At 49.6% G+C, this 19,883-nt stretch overlaps 1 protein-coding gene across 6 annotated transcripts in view; it reads right to left on the bottom strand.

Annotated features, from left to right (window-relative positions):
• Window positions 1-8,182, bottom strand: part of LOC100226503 (mitogen-activated protein kinase kinase kinase 3) — a 79,355-nt gene extending 71,173 nt beyond the window's left edge. For 4 of the 6 annotated variants that reach the window (XM_072925280.1, XM_072925283.1, XM_030264210.4 and 1 more), the window contains exon 1: window positions 8,049-8,182. The gene's annotated coding sequence lies outside the window, so the exon portion shown is untranslated. The remainder of the gene's footprint in view (window positions 1-8,048) is intronic. The other 2 variants (XM_072925282.1, XM_072925284.1) reach the window with 1 other exon arrangement.
• Between the last annotated feature and the right edge of the window lie 11,701 nt (window positions 8,183-19,883).

The following is a 19,883-nucleotide window of genomic DNA, read 5'->3' on the forward strand; positions in this document are numbered from 1 at the left end:
AGATTAGCCAAACACTAAAACACCTCTTGCTAAGACTCTGCTCTGCTGCATCAAAGTGCTCTATTTGAGCAAACACGGTCCAAAAAAAAGAAAAAAAGATGAAATTACAGTTTTGTTTGCAGAATTTCCTCTGTATCTCCTTCACCTTCCCCAGAAAGACTTGCTCTAAAAGGAAAATACCACTCATCATGTTTCTATCCTTGCTTATTTAAGAGGAGAACCACATCCTACAGCTCTGTAATATTATTAGCACCTTTCCCCTTTTTACACCAAATCACGACTAAGTGAAACATGCTACAAAAACTAAACAGACATGGAAGTTACAGGTCCTTTTTTGTCATTCCCTTTTTAAAACAAAGCAAGTACTTTCTGAGCCCAGCTCTAAAAACCAGATCACACATACAAAGAAACGAGTTTGGAAATCCCCCTCCCTCCACCCCCACTGCTATTTGCTAAGGAAACCAGATGCCCAAAGCCAGCCAAAAAATGATCTCAGCCATTCTTAAGAGAGCCTACAGTGCATTTTCATGAGTCATGGAAAGCAACAACTCGTTGCTTTGGTAATGCTAGGTAAGCAACTGGTCACCCATCCCCAACCAGACCTGCAGCAGTAAGTCAAAGAGCAGCCCGTGTCCTGACAGATAACGTCAGAGACAGCCCCAAAACAGAGCTCTGCAGCAAGGTACCTTGCAGGAGGTTTTAGGGGAGATGCCACAAATTGTGTCCCACAAAATTCAGCAGCCAGGATCCCCATCCACACTCGGGGCAGGCAGAGCTGCTACAGGCAGCACGTGCAGAGGGAAGCCACAGGGGCAGGGATTAGCAAGAATCCTCTTTGGGTTGGAGACACTCCAAGCCCCTGGTGACACTCCTGAACGTGGCCATGAAGGTGGTGATGTCCTGTGATGCAGCCTAGAGCCCTCCAACCATACCTGTCCAAGGTTTTGGAACTCCAGCCCAAGACAGGTCAGGGAGGTGGCAGGATTGCCATACACCAAGGGGAGATCCTGCTCAATGATCCCATATTCTTCCACAAACATTTCCCCCCTTTCATCACCTCCTGGTGACTCCCACAGCAACCACACAGCCACTGCTGCCTGGGGAGAGAGGAAACTGCACCTCTCTGGCAACACCTGGCCTGAAAGGCAAATCAGCCTCCCAGGTGATGATGAACCGGGTACAGCAAGCCTTGCTTCATCTCATCAAACCTCAGTGCACCACACCACCTCCCTGGGACAGCCCCACTGGATTCCTGAAAGGGAAGCTCTCCAGCACAGGATTTCCTGGACACAGACTAAAACTAGAACTAGCTCGTTCTCATCCAGAGATGAAATCAGTTACAATCTTCAGCACCGTTTGTGCTAAGTGCAAAAGCCAATTGTGAAAATGCATCCTCAGCCCTTACAGGCTCACACCAGATTTTATTCACACCTGTAATGCTGGAGGTGAAGTAGCTGAAATATTGGAATGATTAAACAAACATTTTCTCTCTTTCTCTCGTGTCATCAGCCACAATATGAGTTGAGCACATCTTTAACATTTCAGCTTCTCGGGAAGAGTCTCAGTAAGCATCACCAATCCAAACAAAAACAAGCAAGGACTGGCATGGCTCCTCAAATCCTTCTTTTCAGCCATGTCACATGAGGAGCAAGCAGACCTCAGCCTAGGCCACCAGTGAAGCAGATGCAGCCAGGCAGCAAAGCCACCAGGAGCCCTCCTAGCAGAAAGCTGAGGAGGACAGGAGTGGCACGGAGCACCACTGTGTGCCATGTGGCTGCACACCCAGGGACGGTCCCCTCCCAGCCCCAGCACCCAGCAGGGCTTCCCTTGGCTGCCTCTGCCAGAGGAGGAGCAGCTCCTGGGGCTTATCAGGAGCCAAGTGCAGAGTTTTCCAGTGCAAAGCCAAGAAATTAACCTGACAGGACTTGTCCCATCATGAACTCTACCAAGGCACTTCAGCCACAGCCACCATTCAGAAGGAACTCATGGAGAAAGCACTAAAATTATGCCTTTCCCAGACATTTTCCCTCTGGCACAGCACAGCATAGCTCAGGAGCAGCTCAAATGCATCCTGCAACAACATCCAGAGCTGGACCTTGACCCTTTCAGTAAAACCAATGATGTAACACGCTAAGCACAACTCTGTTTATCTCTTTTACTTGCTACCAGCACCATCCAAAGAGAAATAACTTTAATATCTTGCATATTTCCCTGATGACTCTTGCTATTCTGTTTGCACCAGCACAAGGGACTGAGACCAAGGAGCAGCAAACCAGTAGTTTATTAACCACGAGGTGCTGAGGTTTCCCAAAAGCCACTTTCCAAGAGGAAATCAACAGGAGGATTCTAGTAGAGGGACCAAAGCTGCAATTTTGTGCTGAAAGGCAAACAGAAGGCATTGAAGCTGCAGTAAGAATACTTTCCACCAGCAAGGAAAGCTCTCCAGGAGCTTGGCCCAGCCCGGTGCCTTAATTGAAGGATGCTTCATCAAACAAGCCCTGCTCTATAGCTCCACACTACACCAATGCACAGATCAGTCTCAACAAAAGGAAGCCCAAATCTCTGATTTGAGGTACTGGTTATTCATCATTTACACACTCCCAAACCTCTCTGTCCTACAGAGCCACACACATACTCCCACAGCATAGTGACTTCAGGGTGATCACCCCTCTGCAGATAACACTATCAGCAGCCTCCATCTGCATCACCCAGCTATAGATAAGTGTTATCAGCTGCCCTCTGCAATGACACTGCACTGACCCTGCAAAAGAGGGACAGTTTCCCCCAGGGAGTGACAAGAGAGAAAGAGAAGCTGAAAGGAAGAGGGTATTTAAGAGAGAGTTTCTCTGCTGCACTCTCACTTGTTCTGCCATTCACCTTCACCACCTGTGATAACAAGTCTCACCCTCACACCTTCTCCCCAAGCCATTCAACCCAAATAACCCGTCATTATCAAATTACTGCCCCATGCAGGGGATGCCCCAACCCTTAAATTTGTATCTGGGCAAGATATCACTGTTACAGGAGCTGGTGAGAGCCAGATGTGCCCATCACCCTGTGTCCACCACCCTTCTGCAGAATCCTCATGGCTTGGGATAGAGCATCATGCCACCTCCCACAGTAAAAGGTGCAGACAGTCCACTGTGAAGAATTAAGGATCTGCTGAATTCTTCTGGGCTCTTATTTACTGTGGATGGCACTGCACTATTTCCACTTCACAACTAGAGTGTGATGATTTGACTTCTGCTCAGTACACAAGTCCCAAAAACAAGAGGCTGATGCACAGAAGTACTAAGCAATCTGAGTAATCCACCATCCCCATCACAAGGGACTTCCATGCACATCCATAGACCAGAACAGTCCAATTGAAAGGGATCTGCAGTGATCATCCAGGCCTGACCACTTCAGGACTGCAGGACAAGGACAACCTCAGCAAGGACAGACCTCACCAGATATGCCAAAGCAGCAGCATCTTCCTCTGACCCTCTGCTGGGTCAACACACAATATCTGTGCTAAGGACAGTCATGTGCAAAGTTTTCAATAGTACTTGGGGATTTGGGAGCACCTGAAAGCCCCTGTGCACAACACACTTGCATGTGGGTGAGACAAACATACCCATGGCAAAACAGGAGCATTGCAGGGGCCACACTGCACCCTGCAGCACCGATGGATTTAAGGCATTCCTACCTCCATCACAAAGACTTGTTATCTCACAAAATGGTACAAAGTCTTTCCCTCCATCTGAATCACCCCACTATCAATCAGATGACTTTCTGTCACTTGGCCACAGGAGCATTGCAGAGCGCCTCTCATACACCCACCAGGGCTAATTTTTTTCAAGCAATTTGGTGTTTAATCCCTACCTGAACGCTTGAGCCATCCTCCCACCCTCCCCAGGACCTGGCCTGAACACGTGCTGTTTGCACAGCACCCACGCAGGAGCTTGGCCAGCTCCTTCCAGGACCTGGCACGACGTGCTCTGCCAGCCGGACTTTGTCCCAGGCAGCTTCTGAGCCAAACCCTGCCCCATCTCCACCCTGGCTCGCTGCTGTTACAGCTCCTTCTCCCTGGGCTGCACCCAACCATTCCCCAGAGTGGAGAGAATAAAATCACAGAGGCTCTTGCAGAAGTGACAATTTGTTCTGCATAAAATGGTGGCCAGTCTTTAACTCAGGAGAGCAGAACCAGCCACAGGTTCTCATTAAATTCTGAGCCACTTCGTCTCCACTAACATTTATATTAGGGTCTTCCAGCATAGAAAAAAGCTGCTTGGGGAAGGTATTTGGGAGCTAAACCCCCTCTTCTAGAGGGTACAGGTATAAATTTCACTTTTGACCTCTAAAAGCCTCAGAAAGCCCAGGTCAAACCCTCTGGGCTCCCTTCACAGACATTCCAAGTGCCCTGGGAACAGAAGCTGGCACCTGAGGCCAGACACAGCAATGACATGCAATGCTGTGTCCCTACCCCTGGTCACAGAGACAGGGATGTAGAGCTGCAAGAGTCCCCATCACAGAACAGGCTGATGCTGCTTCTTCCACCATCCTGGTCTCAGCCTGGCCCCAAGCCCTGTGGCTCCAGGGGAAGATCCTGGAACAACATCCCACTGCTGAAACAAAGCAGAGAGCCAGGTACCCCCTGTCTGGAGCCCCTCTAGAGTGTTCCTCTCGTGTTCCTCAGGCCCATGCAACAGGTCTGCTGCAGGGAACAGCTCCCCAGGGCCTTTGAAGAGCAAGGCATTGGTTTTTAAAGGAGATCTCAGCTTTTAATTTCTTGTGTCATTGAGGATGAACTGAAACTGAGACAGACTGACTGGGAATCATTAAGGCAGGAGAAGACCTCTGACATCATTGAGTCCAATCATTAACTCAGCACTGCCAAGTGCACCTCTAAACCATGTCCCCAAGTGCCACATCCACACTGTTCTTGAACACATCCAGGGATGGTGAATCCACCACTTCCCTGGGCAGCCTGTGCCAATGCCTGACCACCCTTTTGATTTGGGCACCACCAGCATTTTAATGATCAATGGGAAAATTACTTGTCTAGACCAGATCAAACCTGTAGGGACAGACAGAAAACAAACAAAAATGCCCACATATCCACACTCCTGCGTGCTCACCTGCACCTTCACAGACAGAAAACCCCTTATCTTGCCTGTCTGAAGCTCACCACAGCACTGACCACATCAGATGAAGGCTCATGCCATGCAGGATATGGGGCCAGCCTGTGGAGACAGCGTGGTTCAGGCACAACTGAAATGACATTCATCACCTCTGCATCTCACACTGCATGCAGGAAAGGCAGAAAAGATGCCAGAAAGAAATGCTGAACTGCCCTAGGCTGTGGGAAAGGGGACCTGCTCCTTGGAGGGACTCACCAAAAACACCTGGTCACCCATTTCCCCTTGTGGAGGTTAAATAGCTAAATAAATAAAGCCTGGAGATTGAGGGTGAACCTGCCAGGTTCAGTATCAGTGGGCCATCTATAGCTTTCCCTCCCTGTCTGGGGAAATAATAAAAATAAAAAAAGTTTAAATCCATATTCCACTTCCCACGGCTCCATACTGCGTCTTCCACCTCCCCAATGCACAGCTGACATTCTGCACATTTCTGAGCACACTGTGCTTGGCCTGTGCTCTGTGCAAAGAGGGGAGTGGAAGGGACTGAGCCCAGCAGCCTCCTGCTACCGTCAGGCATCAGCGAGCACCATCCCTGTCTCACACAACTCCTCGCTGTGGGAGCCAGGCTGGAAAATGCTCAGCCACCTCCTGTGAAGGGCTGGCACGTGGGATGCATGTCCCTGTCCTCTGCTGCATCTCAGGATCTGAGGAGTCCAGAGATTTGCAGAGGGATGAAATGTGCTTCCTGCAGGTTAAACTGCAGTTGAATCTGTCTTTTTTTTTTCAGATGATTCCCTCAGTCTGGAGAGCCAGGGCAGACTCCAAGCAATCACTCCCTCTTTTCTACACGTAGACAGGCTTGTGCACTCCAAAGCCAGCCTGCCTTCTCGGAGCAGTCTAATAAAAGATATCCCTTCTAACAGCAAACCCTGACTCACTTCCCTCTAGCCTCGACCAGCAGGTCTCCGACAGCAGGGCCAGATCCAGCAGAAGATGCTGCCAACCCTCGCACTCGTTCCCACGTCCATCTGGGGAGAGCGGGGCTGGAAGCACATCACTTTCCATGCTGCAGCAGCACTCTCCATCCCACAGCTCTGCCAGGGAGCCAGACACACCGTGGGAGCCTCGCTGGTGTCTTCCCGACGGGAAAATTCCCAGAGCATCGAGTCCAAGCTGAGGGCTAAAATCACAAAGCATCGCCGAGCAATAGGAACCTTCTGGACGGGATGGAGCCGCTCCTCTGGCCGCCACAGTCGCTTCGTCTGGGTGGAAATCCAGACCACATCTCTCTGCATGAGCACACTTCCCTCACAGGCTCTGACAGCCTCCAAAAAAATAAATGCATTGCCCATCAGCACACGTTGACATGGCAGAGCTGCGGGCTTCTGGTGGAGATTAAGGACCCGTGGAAAAAACTGCGGCACCAAAACCTATTCACACGAGGAAGGTATAAAAGGTCCTTTACATCCACATCCCACCAGGCTGGCAGCCCATCCAGCCTCACGTCCTGCCTCAACAGAGGAGCTTTTACAGGCTGCAAAACCTTCCCAGGGCAAAGGCTGTGCCCAGCTGTGCAGGTCTGCTCTGACCTACAGGAGCCCTGGGAAACCTTGAATCCCTGTTTATAATTAATGTTAAATTAGGGGTTCTGGAAATTGGACCGTCTGACACAGGTATCGAGACACAGGCAGAGCACAGCTCCAAATGCAACTGATCTCATGCACACCTGAGGAGCTGCTTCCAAGAGCTGCACAAATCCTGCACAGAGCTACGTCAAACTGCACATACCAGACTGGAAATAAATCCAGGTGGTGTCAGAGAAAGAAATTCCCCCCAACCATTCACTCACACCAAAGAAGTGAAACAGCTTGACCCTGGAAACCTCTGGGATCACTTAAACCCTGCAAAAATCCGAAGCCTCCAAATTCCAAGTGAATCCTGTGGTTTTGGCTCATGCATCAGGAATACATGCAAGACCCTTCCCCAAACCAAGAGCAGGTCGACTCTTAGAAACTACTGGTTTACAAAACAGGAATTGAAGAGGATTAAAGCAGCAGCGGAGGGAGAAGCCTCTCTCCGAGCTGTTTCAGGGCCATGAAGAGCTGTACCTGGCACCGTGCACGACCTGCCCGGCTGGTCCACGGCTCCCACCTCTGCTCCGCTCCTCCCCGCACAGCCGCGGAGGGCAGAGGTTTTGTGCCGGCAGCACAAATCCTTCCTGAGCATCATCCCGGCTCGTGGCACAGCCCCAGGGCAGCCGCTCGCTCCGTCCCGATGGAAATCCAGTTTTCCCAGCTCCGCCAGCCACTCGCACCGCGCCGGACGGGACTGGGGCCGTGCCCGGCGCGGAGCCTTCCTCCCCGCGCTCATCCCATCCTCACCGCTCCGCTGCGGGGAGAGCTCTGCAGGAGACTGAGGGATGGCCAAGCACCCCAGCACCTCCCTGGATGCTCTCCAGGGAGCCAGGACCACAAGTGACCCAGGACACAAGTGACCACCACATCCAGGAACCGCTGGCTCCAGACGCCAGTGCATCCCAAAACGGGTACTGGAGCCTAATCCCGGCGCTCGCTGGCAGCAGCTGCAGCCGGGACACGCACCCAGGCAACAACCGAGAGCACCAGCACAAGGCAGGGGTGTGCGGGGAGCCCCGGGAAAGGTCAGTCCTTCAATCCGCTCCGCAGCCACGGACACGGCAAGCCGCTCCCTCCTCCCGGAGAGCGCACCTGGGGACCCCCCGCTTCCCCCAGCACAGCCGCAGGGACAAGCTGCCACCCGCAACACTAGAAAGGAAGGAAGAAAAACCCACGGAAGCCAGACCCGGCTGCAAAACTCTCGGTCACCACTGCAGACAGCAAAATAATTAAAAGAACGAAACTATTCACGGAGGCGAGGACCCGCGGGAAGGGGAGTTCAGGACGGACTTACCGGGCTCACCCGCGGAGGGACATGCGCGCCCACCCGGGGCTGGTGTCACCAGCTCAGGTCCCAGCGCCTGGCGGCTCCGATCGGCTCGGCTCGGCTCGGCACCGCTCGCCCGGAGCTCGGCTGGGGCGGCGCACAAAAGCGGGAGGAAGCGGTGACGCGCGGAGCCGCCGCGGCCAATGGGACGGGCATGGGCACGGGGGCGGACCGGAGAGCGAGCGAGCGGGGCGGCCGCAGGACGGGCCGGGCCGGGCCCCGCCTCGGGGGGGCGACACCGCGGCGGCTCCGAGCTGGGGCACCTCCGAGACCCCGGGGCAGCTCCGAGACCGTGGGGCAGCTCCGAGACCCGGGGCAACTCCGAGACCCTGGGGCAACTCCAACTTTGGGGCACCTCCGAGACCTCGGGGCAGCTCCGAAACCCTGTGGGGCAGCTCCGAGCCCTGGGGCAACTCCGAAACCCTGGGGCAACTCCGACCCCCGCGGTGGCTCCGAGCCCGGGGCACCTCCGAGACCCTGGGGCAGCTCCGAGACGCTGGGGCACCTCCGAGACCCTGGGGCACCTCCGAGACCCTGGGGCAGCTCCGAAACCCTGGGGCAGCTCCGAAACCCCGGGGCAACTCCGAGCCCTGGGGCAGCTCCGAGACCCTGGGGCAACTCCGAAACCCTGGGGCAGCTCCGAAACCGTGGGGCAGCTCCGAGACCCTGTGGGGCAAATCAGAAACTCTGGGGCACCTCCAAGACCCTGGGGCACCTCCGAAACCCTGGGGCACCTCCGAAACCCTGGGGCACCTCCGAAACCCTGTGGGACAAATCTGAAACCCTGGGGCAACTCCGAAACCCTGGGGCAGCTCTGAAACCCTGGGGCAACTCCGAAACCCTGTGGGACAAATCTGAAACCCTGGGGCAACTCCGAAACCCTGGGGCAGCTCCGAAACCCTGTGGGGCAACTCTGAAACCCTGGGGCACCTCCGAGCCTCGGGACACTTCCGAAACCCTGTGGGGCAAATCCTAAACCCTGGGGCAGCTCCGAGCCTGGGACACCTCCGAAACCCTGGGGCACCTCCAAAACCCTGTGGGGCAAATCAGAAACCCTGGGGCAACTCCGAGCCCCTGGGACACCTCCGAAACCCTGTGGGGCAAATCCAAAACCCTGGGGCACTTCTGAAACCCTGGGGCAGCTCCGAAACCCTGGGGCAACTCCGAAACCCCGGGGCAACTCCGAAACCCTGGGGCACCTCCAAGCCCCGCGGCGGTTCCGGACCTCGGGCTGGTTCCGATCCGTGGTGCAGTGGCGGCCCCCGGGCGGGTTCTCAGCCCCGATGCCCATCCCACAGCCCCGCTGGATCCAGGTGCAGTTTCTCGTGCTCCCGCAGGTCATATCAGCCCTGGTGAGACACCGTGGGATCCCCGGCTGCGCTTTCACAAACGATGGAATGTGACCTCTGCGCTCCAGCTGAGGTTCTCCTACCTTCTGGAAAAACGAGGCTAGATGAGAGCTGTCCTACCTAGGGCTGGCACAAAAAATCGGGAGATGATGGGAAACAGGGGTGAAACCCTTCGATTCTGGGATGAGGCTTCATCAGCTGGAATGCTGGTGAAGGTGGTGGTTTCTTGCTGCAGTAGGGTAGCCTTCTGCAGGGCCCAGTTTTCTCCACACAGCTGGGATGTGCAGGAATTGCTCTGATAACTTGGTTTGGGTTTGCCTCTTTGGGGCAATTAAAGTCAAACTGAGCTATAGTTAAGACCAAAGAGCTTTAGGCTGTTCCTGAGTCACAGCTTGCTCTCCAGAACAGCCCAGGACTCCCTGGGCAGCTCCCTGGGAAGGTAGAGAAGCCTCTGGGCTGTTCTGATCTACATCCACTGTCCCAAATCTTTTTTGTGTGTCCAAGTTCCTTTGGGCTTGACTCTCTGTGTGGAAGGAGCCAACAATGGCATAGAAGCAAAATTACCCCTAAAAAGGGCCAACGAGAGGCTGAAAAACAGATGGAAGTGGGAGCTGAGTTATGTAGCAGATATCCCTCAGACTGGTGGGAAAGAGAGAAAATTCATGCAGACAATGGAAAAAGTAAGTAAGAATATTTCTCTGATTATTTCCTTGTTTCCCCATTTAGTAAATGTGTTATAGAGAGGAAGAGGAACAAAGTAAATTCAAGATTTTGGTGGGGCAGAAAAAAAAATGGGCTGGATGCTAAAGCCAGCCTCATTCCCCTCAAGTTTTTAAGGAGTTACTGCTGCAAGAAAGTTTGAGCCATTGCCTGTAAAGGCAATAGAAACCCCAACCAGGGACCCCTCCTGAGAGATTCAGATCTCACATCCTCGTATACAATCGCGTGACCTATTAATAAAATCCATAGAAACCGATTCTGTATATACCAAATAACTGCAGATGGCTCCAGCCCAAACCGCTCCGGCTTCCCTCACTCCATAAATGATTTTACTAGGGCCAGTCGTGATCTTGGTGTAATTGAATAGGTTTCACTCTTTTCTCTCTCCCTCCCCCTCCCCAGAATATTTGTGCAGCTTACAGAGACACGTCCAGGGGGACTGAGCTGTTGCTGGAAGGAACCTCTGACTCCAGCTTGCCTCATCCATTTGGGAAGCGGCGTGAGTGGAGGCTAAGCCACCTGGCTTTGGGAAGGAGGGTGCTTTTCTCTGCACCTTCTCTCTAACTCTTAACAGCTTTTAATAAAATTCTGGCAACTTGGCACATTTGAAAAGTTGGCTGCTGCCCATCAGCGATGTATGTCATGAATTCTTGTGCTGCAGATGCCTTTCTGAAATAAATCACATGTGTTTACCTTGGGAACCAGGCACAGGACCCCAGAACTTGAGGTTCAAATATTACAAGGCACTAAAGCGACAAGCAGCTCCTTTCAAAGCACCTGGTTTTAATGGGAATTGATTCTGCACACACCAATTACTGCTGAAAGCTGAAATTCTTCCAAGCATCTCTTCTTCCCTGAATGTGTCTGGTGGCCCAGGAATCCTGCTAGGGGGATTTCAATTCTAGGGTGTCCCTGAACAATATAAGGATCCTGATGCGTGTCAAGGCTGTTTCCACTGATGTCAACAGCTCTCTGCTGATGGGTGTGCTGAGGACCTGCCCCTGGATTCTGCCGGCTCGAGTCGCTCTTGGGAACATTTCCAAAGGCTGGAGGAAGGATGGGCAGAGGTGTGTGGCTCTGTGCAGAGTTCCAGCTGTTCTACAGATGCTGACTGCCACTTTCTGGGGAGGAGTGAGCACCTGGGGGAGAGGGCACGGTGGAGGGCAGTGGCCAAGCCCAGTGTTGCAGGCAGTGGCTGTCGTGGCTCTGTACAGTGACATCAAACAGACGTGGGCTGTTCTGTGCCCCTGAGGACACAGGTGTGGCACACCTTGTACTCACAGATCCAAACTCTCCCTTCTTTTCCAAAACACTCCCCAAACTGCCACTAGGACACTTGCCTTGGTGCATGCCCCAGTCAGCAAGATGAAAACCACATCACACATAAAACCTATAGATGGATGCTCTGGTTCTTGGCTGACTGGTGTGAATGTTAGGTGGATATGAAGGCCTATTTCATCCTGATAGCATCTTCAGGGAAAAGTTTGATGGCACAAGTGGGTAATAGTGAGCTATAAGAAAAGCTGATGGTTCATCCACAAATCAAGAACTTTGCAAATCACAGCCCCAGGCTTGTTCTATTTATGCTTCTCCTTTAACGACGTAAGCATTAGTATTTGATGTGGGGAGAAAAACGGGAAGATATTTGGCTTTTACCTAACTGCTACTATTTTGGGCTGTGTTAGGGTTCCTGCAGGAAGTGAACACAGGTCCCAGAGCACTGACCCAATTCTTCTGTGACTAAGTATGCTCCATCTAACCTGAAATTCTCCCATGCCTTCTGTTTGATATAATATCCTTTCTTGCTTCCTGCCCTGAGCAGCAGCATAAAGCTGTTGTCTGCCAGGCCTCCTCTCCCATCAAGATGGCTGAGAATAGTGGATGAAATCATTCCTATACTTAGTTTCCAAACTGTACAGGAGTGATGCTGTCTCAGGGTAAAGAAAAAGAACCAATTACTTACTCAGAGATTGTGAGCTGCTCCTCAGCTGAAGGCTGGAGCTGGGGATGGGTCTGGAGAGATGTGAGCACATAAATCCAAACCTGTGATGCCAAAACCTCTGCACGGCAGCACCTGGGCTTGGCAGATCTGCATCAGCTGCAGCTCCTCCTGACCAAAAATGAATTGCAGGTCTGCTGTTTGCTGCAGAAAAACAGGTGGAAAAGAAGACTTAGAGCTCTCCTATGTCCCTCTTACTTTTAGAACTGATAGAAAAGCCACATTTATTTTACTTAAATATTCCCCACATTTTCTGAGCGAACTGGAGGCTGTCTGATAGACAAACGTGGCACAAACCACACATGGCAGCATTCCTAAGGGCTTTGTGCTCCTCCTCAGAAATGCCCACAGGTATGCAGAGGTTTTCTGGGGACAAATATTTGGGGACTGCATTTCGTCTCTACCTCTGCTTCTGTTTTACTGTCACAATGTCGTGGAGTGGTTGGGAAGGGGGATGAGAGTTGGGTTCAGATCTCAGTTGCTATGGGGCCACACACTTCCCAGCCACCTTTCTCTGCACCCCCAGTTGCATGAAATGCTCCCTGCATGATATGACCATCTGCTTTGCAGGGCAGATGCCAAAATCTGCTGTATGAAAGCCCTCATAACCAGGCGAGAGCAAAAAGTGATCTCTCGATGAATTTTGAAACCTTTCCTCTTCCCAGGCAGGAAATGTTTTTCAGATAAAACCTCCTGTCCACACAACAAATTAACCTCGTGGTTTGTAGCTTGGCTTTAGCTTTTGGGATGAGGAGGAAATTCTCAAATCCCAGACTCAATATATGGAATATTTTTTAGGATCCACTCCAGCACAAAAGGTAGGTGGCAGCAGCAGGCACCATATTTTAAAAGGAAAGTGTGAGTCCTGCACTTGAAGACAAAATGCTCAGTGCCCACCCTGGAGGAGAGGGTTCAGGGCATGAAAACCCAAGAGCAGGGAGCACTCTCCATGCACTGCCACCCATCAAACACTTGGGAATATTGCAATGTCCCATCTTGAGGGGTTGGGAAGTTGTTCCATGAGGGGGTCAGAGGAAATCGATGACCCCCAGCCCTCTCTGACCAGCATTTGTGTCCATCCACCTGGCTGGACACAGCTGCCAGGAGAGGGATTTCAGATCTGACAGAGCAAAGGCTGAAGGTTCCAAGTGACACGCAGAGGAAGCAGCTTGCAGCAGCCAGCAGTGTCAATCAACCAAAAAGAACAGGTTTAAACTCATATTTCTTCAAAGCTGGGTATGACTTACACAGAGATTGAGTTGTGTGGATGATTTTTTTTCTTTCATGGTAATCATAACATGCACTTTCATAGCTGAATGTAAATTTCCACACTGCCTCTGTTCCATGACTCACCTTCTCTGCCCAAACAGAGGGAAAAACATCTCCAAAACTGACAGAGTGAAAGTGAAGAGGCTCTGATTTCTGGGGGGGTTGTTAAGGAAATGTCGTTGGAGGGCATTTTTCTGTGAAGCTTTTTCACATGTGGGCCATGCTTGGAACTTATGTCAACCAAACCAAACCAAACTGTGTTTGCAAGGTGCCTCTGTCACACTGCTGAGAAGTGTGAATCTGGAAGCCCTGGAGAATTATTACCCTGCTAGTCTGCAAACAGGCTCGGTTTAAACTTTCTCAGGTAAGGTCAGAACTATTCCAGAATATTTATGGGTTCATCTGGCACCTGAATATTGTTGAAAGAAATATTATCCTTGTGGCATTTGCAGCTGAGACTGCAGGAAAGCAAAAAAAATTGCAATGGACGTCCTGTGTTTCCATCTCACTTTCCCAGAAACTTCAGAGAGAACCTTGAGACTTTCCCTGAAAAGAACCAAGACTGTCCACCCTGCAAGTGGCTTTTCTGGAGTGTAAGGGACAAGAGCAGGAGTGAAAAAGCATGGCCCAGACATGGATAAAGGTTTGGGTCTCCAGACTGTCCTGCTCTTTGTCCCCACTGATAATAGGATTTTGTTCCTTGAGAATATGACTCTATTTCTCTAATCTGTCTCTTGATTTGAAAGATAACCAATCTACAGGGTGTAGTCAAAGCCACCCATTATAATCACTGGATTTTGGCTGCCTTTTCTATTGGTATTTTGCACTATTTACTGTACTCTTGCCAGGAGCTTTTCAGGAATATTTGTGCTCCTGCAGCTGAAAGGGGATCATGTATGAGCAGCCATCGAGCCCCAGTTTCTTTGTATTTCTTCCCATTTACCCACATGGAGCTGGATTTTAGGTGACAGAAATCAAAGGAAGGATTGGGTGATTTACTGCAAGTGGGATCTCTCCCATTCGCCACAGAATTATCTGCACGCACCAAGTGGAAACCTCAATTTTTTCCTTTACATCTGTCACGAGGGGGAAGAAATCACCGAAACAATCCAAACGTGGCTGTTTACACATGTTTTGTTTTACAAATGGACTTGTATAGAAAGTTGCAGGGCTTCTGCACAGACAGCTCACATAAATCTCTTATCACAAAAGCCATATGTCCTCATTTCCTCATCTGTGGCGGCGGTGGCGCTCCGATAATTAGGAAGTTGGAGGTAAAGCACTCAGCATCCAGCAGGAGGAAAGTGGATGTGGGTGAAGGTTGCAAAACACAAAGCAGAACAGTTTGGGTTCCAGCCGCGCCGCTCATCCGCGCAACTTTTCCATCGCGCGCCCGTCGCTCACGTGTTGGCAAACCAGTTCCTCCACGGAGGGGATACTGGGAGCACTGGGAGGGTCTGAGGGTGCCTGGTCATCCCCACTTGGTTTGCTGTGAGCTGGCAGCCTACTGGCCTTTGCTGGGCAGAAATCCTTCCTTTGTAAAGGACTCCAGGTCAGAGCTCAAACAGCAGTGAACTGAGCCCATTTCAGTGCCTTGGATGGATCTCCAGGCAGGTGGAGGGGGAGAAAAGCACCCACTGAAAAATCATTCCTGGAAAAATCCTTCTCCTTGGATGGACAGATGGGGGATTCCTTGTTCCTTGCATGGACAAAATACAGTTTCATCTGGGAAGAAGGAACAGAAAGGTCCCAGAGGATCACACAGAGTTTTTTGGCTTCTTCCAGATCAAAAACTCAAGCTGATTGTACCTGTGACCCTTGTTGGCACTGGTAAAACAAGCCAGTGTCACTCACTAACTTTTAACTTCACCCAAAAATTTCCAAAAAGCCACTCTGAGATGGATAAAAATTAACTGAGAGTGTAGAAATTAGCACAGCTGCTGTTATGGCATGTCTGAGTCCTTCCAAACTTTTGGTTTTTAATCCCTCAAAAAAGAGACATTTCCTAAATTTCAGATCAGCCAGCAATGGTGAAATGCCCTTTTGCCCAGCTTGGTGTGCTTTGTGTAAGGGGTATTTATTTAATCCATCTGAAACTACATGAGAAAGGAGAGAAATATCCCGGTGGCGAGATAAGATGATTATCTTCCTGGCAAACAATAGGAACGTGGTCAAAATTAAAAATAATTTGATTGCAAATAGGAAGCCTAGTAAAGCAGCACGACTAGAGGAAACATGACTAATTTTTTTTTTAGCTTGTCTGAACTCACAGAGCAGAATTTTGCAAGAGCCATAACTTTGAAATATAGATCTGCAGAAAACCCATGGGAGGAGGATGGCAACAGTCCAACTGCAGTAGTACAATAGAGGCAAGCTCATGCAGCTGGTAGATCCGACCTAAATGGCTAAATAGCAACTGACAAAAGCTATTTTAGGTGTAGTTTGGTGGGGACTACAGTAAATATGAACTGGGAAGGAGTGGAGAAAGTGAGGGCTTTCTTTTCAAGTATTTTTTTTTTAAATTTGTTTCCATTCCTTTGCCATTCTTCTCCTCAACTAAACCATAATTCCAGTGTCACCTGCAGGAGCAGCACTAAGCTCTCCATACTGAGCCTGCAGGCCAGTGGTTCACATCCCTGGTCAGTGTTGGCTCTTCCCATCTCCAGCAAGGAGCCTCACTTTCTGCAGGACATGGCTGCAGGACCCTGTTCCCCTTGGGCTTTGTCTCCAAGAGAAAATTCCAATAGATGTGACACCTTAAAATAGCATTTCCTTCTAATAATGATTACCCTGCACCCCTTCCTCTGTCCCTGGCAGTGCCCATATCTGCTGTAGGCATCCCACTGAGCTGGGCAGACACAGAGCTGCAGTCCTTGTCCTTGTGTCACAGCCTGAATGTTTGAAATTGCCTGGTGACAGTTGATTTTCAACCCAGTGGACTGGAACATTTGGATGTTTTTAAATATCTAAGATGATTTTACTGTAACCCTATATATATATATATTCTTAGAATTTCTGTGCTTTTAATAGCACCATTAGGGCTGGGTGTCTGATCCGAAGGCAGTCACCACTCAAACTGCCCCGTGCAATAGGGAAGTGATGTTACATCCATTTTCCAGCAGAAGTAATTATTCTGTAGGCACAGGGTTGAAATGATCCATTCCAAGAACACAGGGAGAAGCATGGAGCAGAAAACAACACAGACATCCTGTGTTCCCAGGTCTAGTTGTGACCACAAAAAGCACACCACAGCTGCTTTTTCTTTTTTTTTTTTCACTTTAAAAGCCTCTTGAACAGAGATTTTTTTTTTTTTTTTTTTTTTTGGTATTTTGAGGGTATAATAAAAGCCAGGTGAGAGTGTGTTGCAAACCTGTGTGCCAGCTATGAGCAACAGCTGACACCGGAGACTAAACAGTATTTAGGCCACTTGGCAAAGCTTACACAGGTCCAGTAATTGTAGGTGGATGAGAGCTTGCAGAGGGTCATTAGGTTCCTGATGGAGGAAACACTGCTGAAAGGCAGAAGAGGAAATGACAGATTTAATGAGTAGTGGTCACAAGCTGAACTACAAAGAGCAGTTGTGTCTATGTTTTCCTACAAGGACGATCACAGCAGAACCAAGGCCAGACAGTCCCTGCACTGTCTCTGATGGCAAGACCCCTCCAAACCAGAATGACAAATGGCATCAGGGAAAAGCCTTTGACCCGTAGAAAGAGTGGCTGCATTTCTGCAGGCAGAGAACTGAACTCTTGGAGCAGGGCAATGTCCTTCTGCTTCCACCAGGGAAGAGAGTGCCAAGCCTTTTGCAGTCCTACCATCAAAGCATTGTCTCTGGAAGGAAATTGGCATTAAAAGCAGGTTGTCACTGTTAGTAATAGTTCCAAAAGCTGAAAGATAGATCTAGGTGCAGTATCAGGCATGCATGAAAAGAGAGAGGTGTTTGGTAGATAGGATTTATCATGCTACTCAAACTGTGCTTGTCATAGTCAAAGAGCCTTTGGAGCACACGCTTGGATGCAACAGGAGTGGTAACAGAATCTCTGGTCTGTCCCTGAGCAGAGCTGCACTCTGTGTTGATCCTAGAGCTTTTATGCTTTATGAACACAGCTAATAATGACATGATTCAAGATTGTGTGAAGGGCTCGGAGGGAGAATCAGTAAAACATCAAATAACGATGTCAGACTTCTCATGCATGACCAGCTAAATGCAAAAGTGTCGTTCCCGCAGAGACTTGAAAGGATCAGCAGTTGGGATTTGCTTCCAAAATGAAAAAGGAAAATTTTCAGGCCAATTTGTGCTTTTGACAGGTGAAACACCATCTGAATTAAGATGGTGGGTACATATTGTGAATGAAATCGGGCACAGATGCTTGTGAACATGGGAGGGGAGGGAAGGAGAGGAAAGGAAAAGAGAAATGTGACAAAACTGGCTATATTTCTAAGATATTTCTGTATTTGTTCAACAAAAGCCATAAAAGGTGACCTTACTGCAGGGGTGATGAGGTACAATGCTCTGACTCTGTTAGCCAGGATGGGTACAACAGGCAGTTCTGATTGTCACACTTAACCCCAGGAATAAACAAGAGACCATAAATGGTTTTAATGAGTGAAAAATGACACCAAAAGAAGCCAGGGGAAAAGGACTGCTGAATGATTATTGACTTGGAAGTTGGGGTCTGTCCATGACCTGTTATCCCAGAGGGTTTTCTCTGAGAAACAAAGAGCTCACATGCTGCTGTTCACATTGATATCCAATTCTTCTATTACAGGTCCCTTGTGTAACTTTGTCAAAGCTCACAGACTTCCTCCCAAGCCCCATGAAGTGCCTAACTTAAGGACTCCAGGAAAGGAGCTGGTTCTTGGTGGATGCTTAGAAGAACAAAAATGACAGTAGACAGCTTGTTCCCTCATATTGGCATAGAGATTGCTGGTATTGCAAGCAAGTAATGCTTCCCTGCTTCCCAAAGGGAGAATGGAAAGCTGGAACACCATCCTGGAGTAAAGAGACAGGTGTCAGTAGGGAAAAAAATAAAGCTTTTGTTCTCATTGACTGTGTTCATCTGAATGGAAAATCCAGGCAAGGAGACTGGCAGGCCTGCAGTTCACAATGCCAGGTCTCCTGGTTTCTAATTTTAGGACAAAGTACTCCTGCCCACACTGCCTTTCCTAAACACCCCGTTACACTTTTTTTTCAGAGGATGATTTCATAAGGTCTCACAGAAGCAGGGACTAGGCAGATGTACTTGCAGAATGTGAAGAGAAGAAACCGTGTGAGTAAAAAAAAAAAAAGCTATCCTTTTTCTCAGGGTAGAATCCAGAGTGGATGTGATCAGCACTGTTTTAGGAAGCACTGGCTTGAGTATGCAACAGGATTTGTACTCTCCTACAAGAGTGCAAAAGAAATGAAACAAACCTCCAGCCATGTGACAGAAAGGGTATGGTGTTGGGTACAAATCTGGGTTCTGAGCCTGAGCAAACTGCCCATGCCTTATGGACATCTATAGTAAAACACAGTGAACCCTGGATCCAGGAAGAAATGATGATGTCTGGCTCCAGATCAGCAGGCTGAAGGATAGCTTTATTAAAACTATACTATATTATATTAATATACTATTTAAAGAGATACTATACTATTCTACATAATTACTTCTTACTTACCAATCTAACAAACAAACTCGTGACTCTGTGCTGAGACCCCGAGCCACAGCTGGATCCATTGGTCACTGAACCCAAACAGCTTCACCAGAATCCAACCCAGCCATCACTGCAGGTGAACAATCTCCACACCACATTCCACATGGGGAAAAAATGGAGCAGAGATAAAGATTGTTTTCTCTTCTCTCTGCGCTTCTCGAAGAAATCCTGAGAGACAGAATTATGTCTCTCTGTCCAGAGAATGTGACTGTCACAGACATCTGTTTTTCCTGCCCACTCTTGCTGCCTGGAGCACCACATCTAACATCTGTGTGGGTGCAGAGTCTGTTGTGCTGCTCTTGCTGCCAGTGTTGGACACCTCACACCTTTTCTACCAACACAAATCGAAAGCTGGCAGAGACTCGCTGTTAAACTCACTTTTCTTTCCTCACTGTCACATCAAGAGTTTCAAATCTCCTCTTAGTGTTATGTTGCAGAGGTGTGTGTTTAGTGGAAACCAGCCTTCCTTGCCAGTGGGAAATACCCCCTTTGCAGGCAGCAGGGCACCCCTTTCTTGCACACCCTTTTGATGAGGCTCTTGGCGTGGCAGTGCACGTGGGTGGCTCTCTGGCAGCTCTGAGTAAGCTGCAAGAGGATGTCAGCACTGCCAGACTTGGCCCAGCTTCATGTCAACCAAGACACTGTGGGGGAAGCCTGACTGCAAACAAAAGCAAAGCCAACTGCACTGTTTGTCCTCGTCCAAATGAAGGCAAAGGCAAACAGGGAAGATTTATAAACTGTGTTTTTTCCATTATTTCTAATATGATAAAG

The sequence above is a fragment of the Taeniopygia guttata genome, chromosome 2, assembly GCF_048771995.1.
Source record: "Taeniopygia guttata chromosome 2, bTaeGut7.mat, whole genome shotgun sequence".
Classification (NCBI taxonomy): domain Eukaryota; kingdom Metazoa; phylum Chordata; class Aves; order Passeriformes; family Estrildidae; genus Taeniopygia; species Taeniopygia guttata.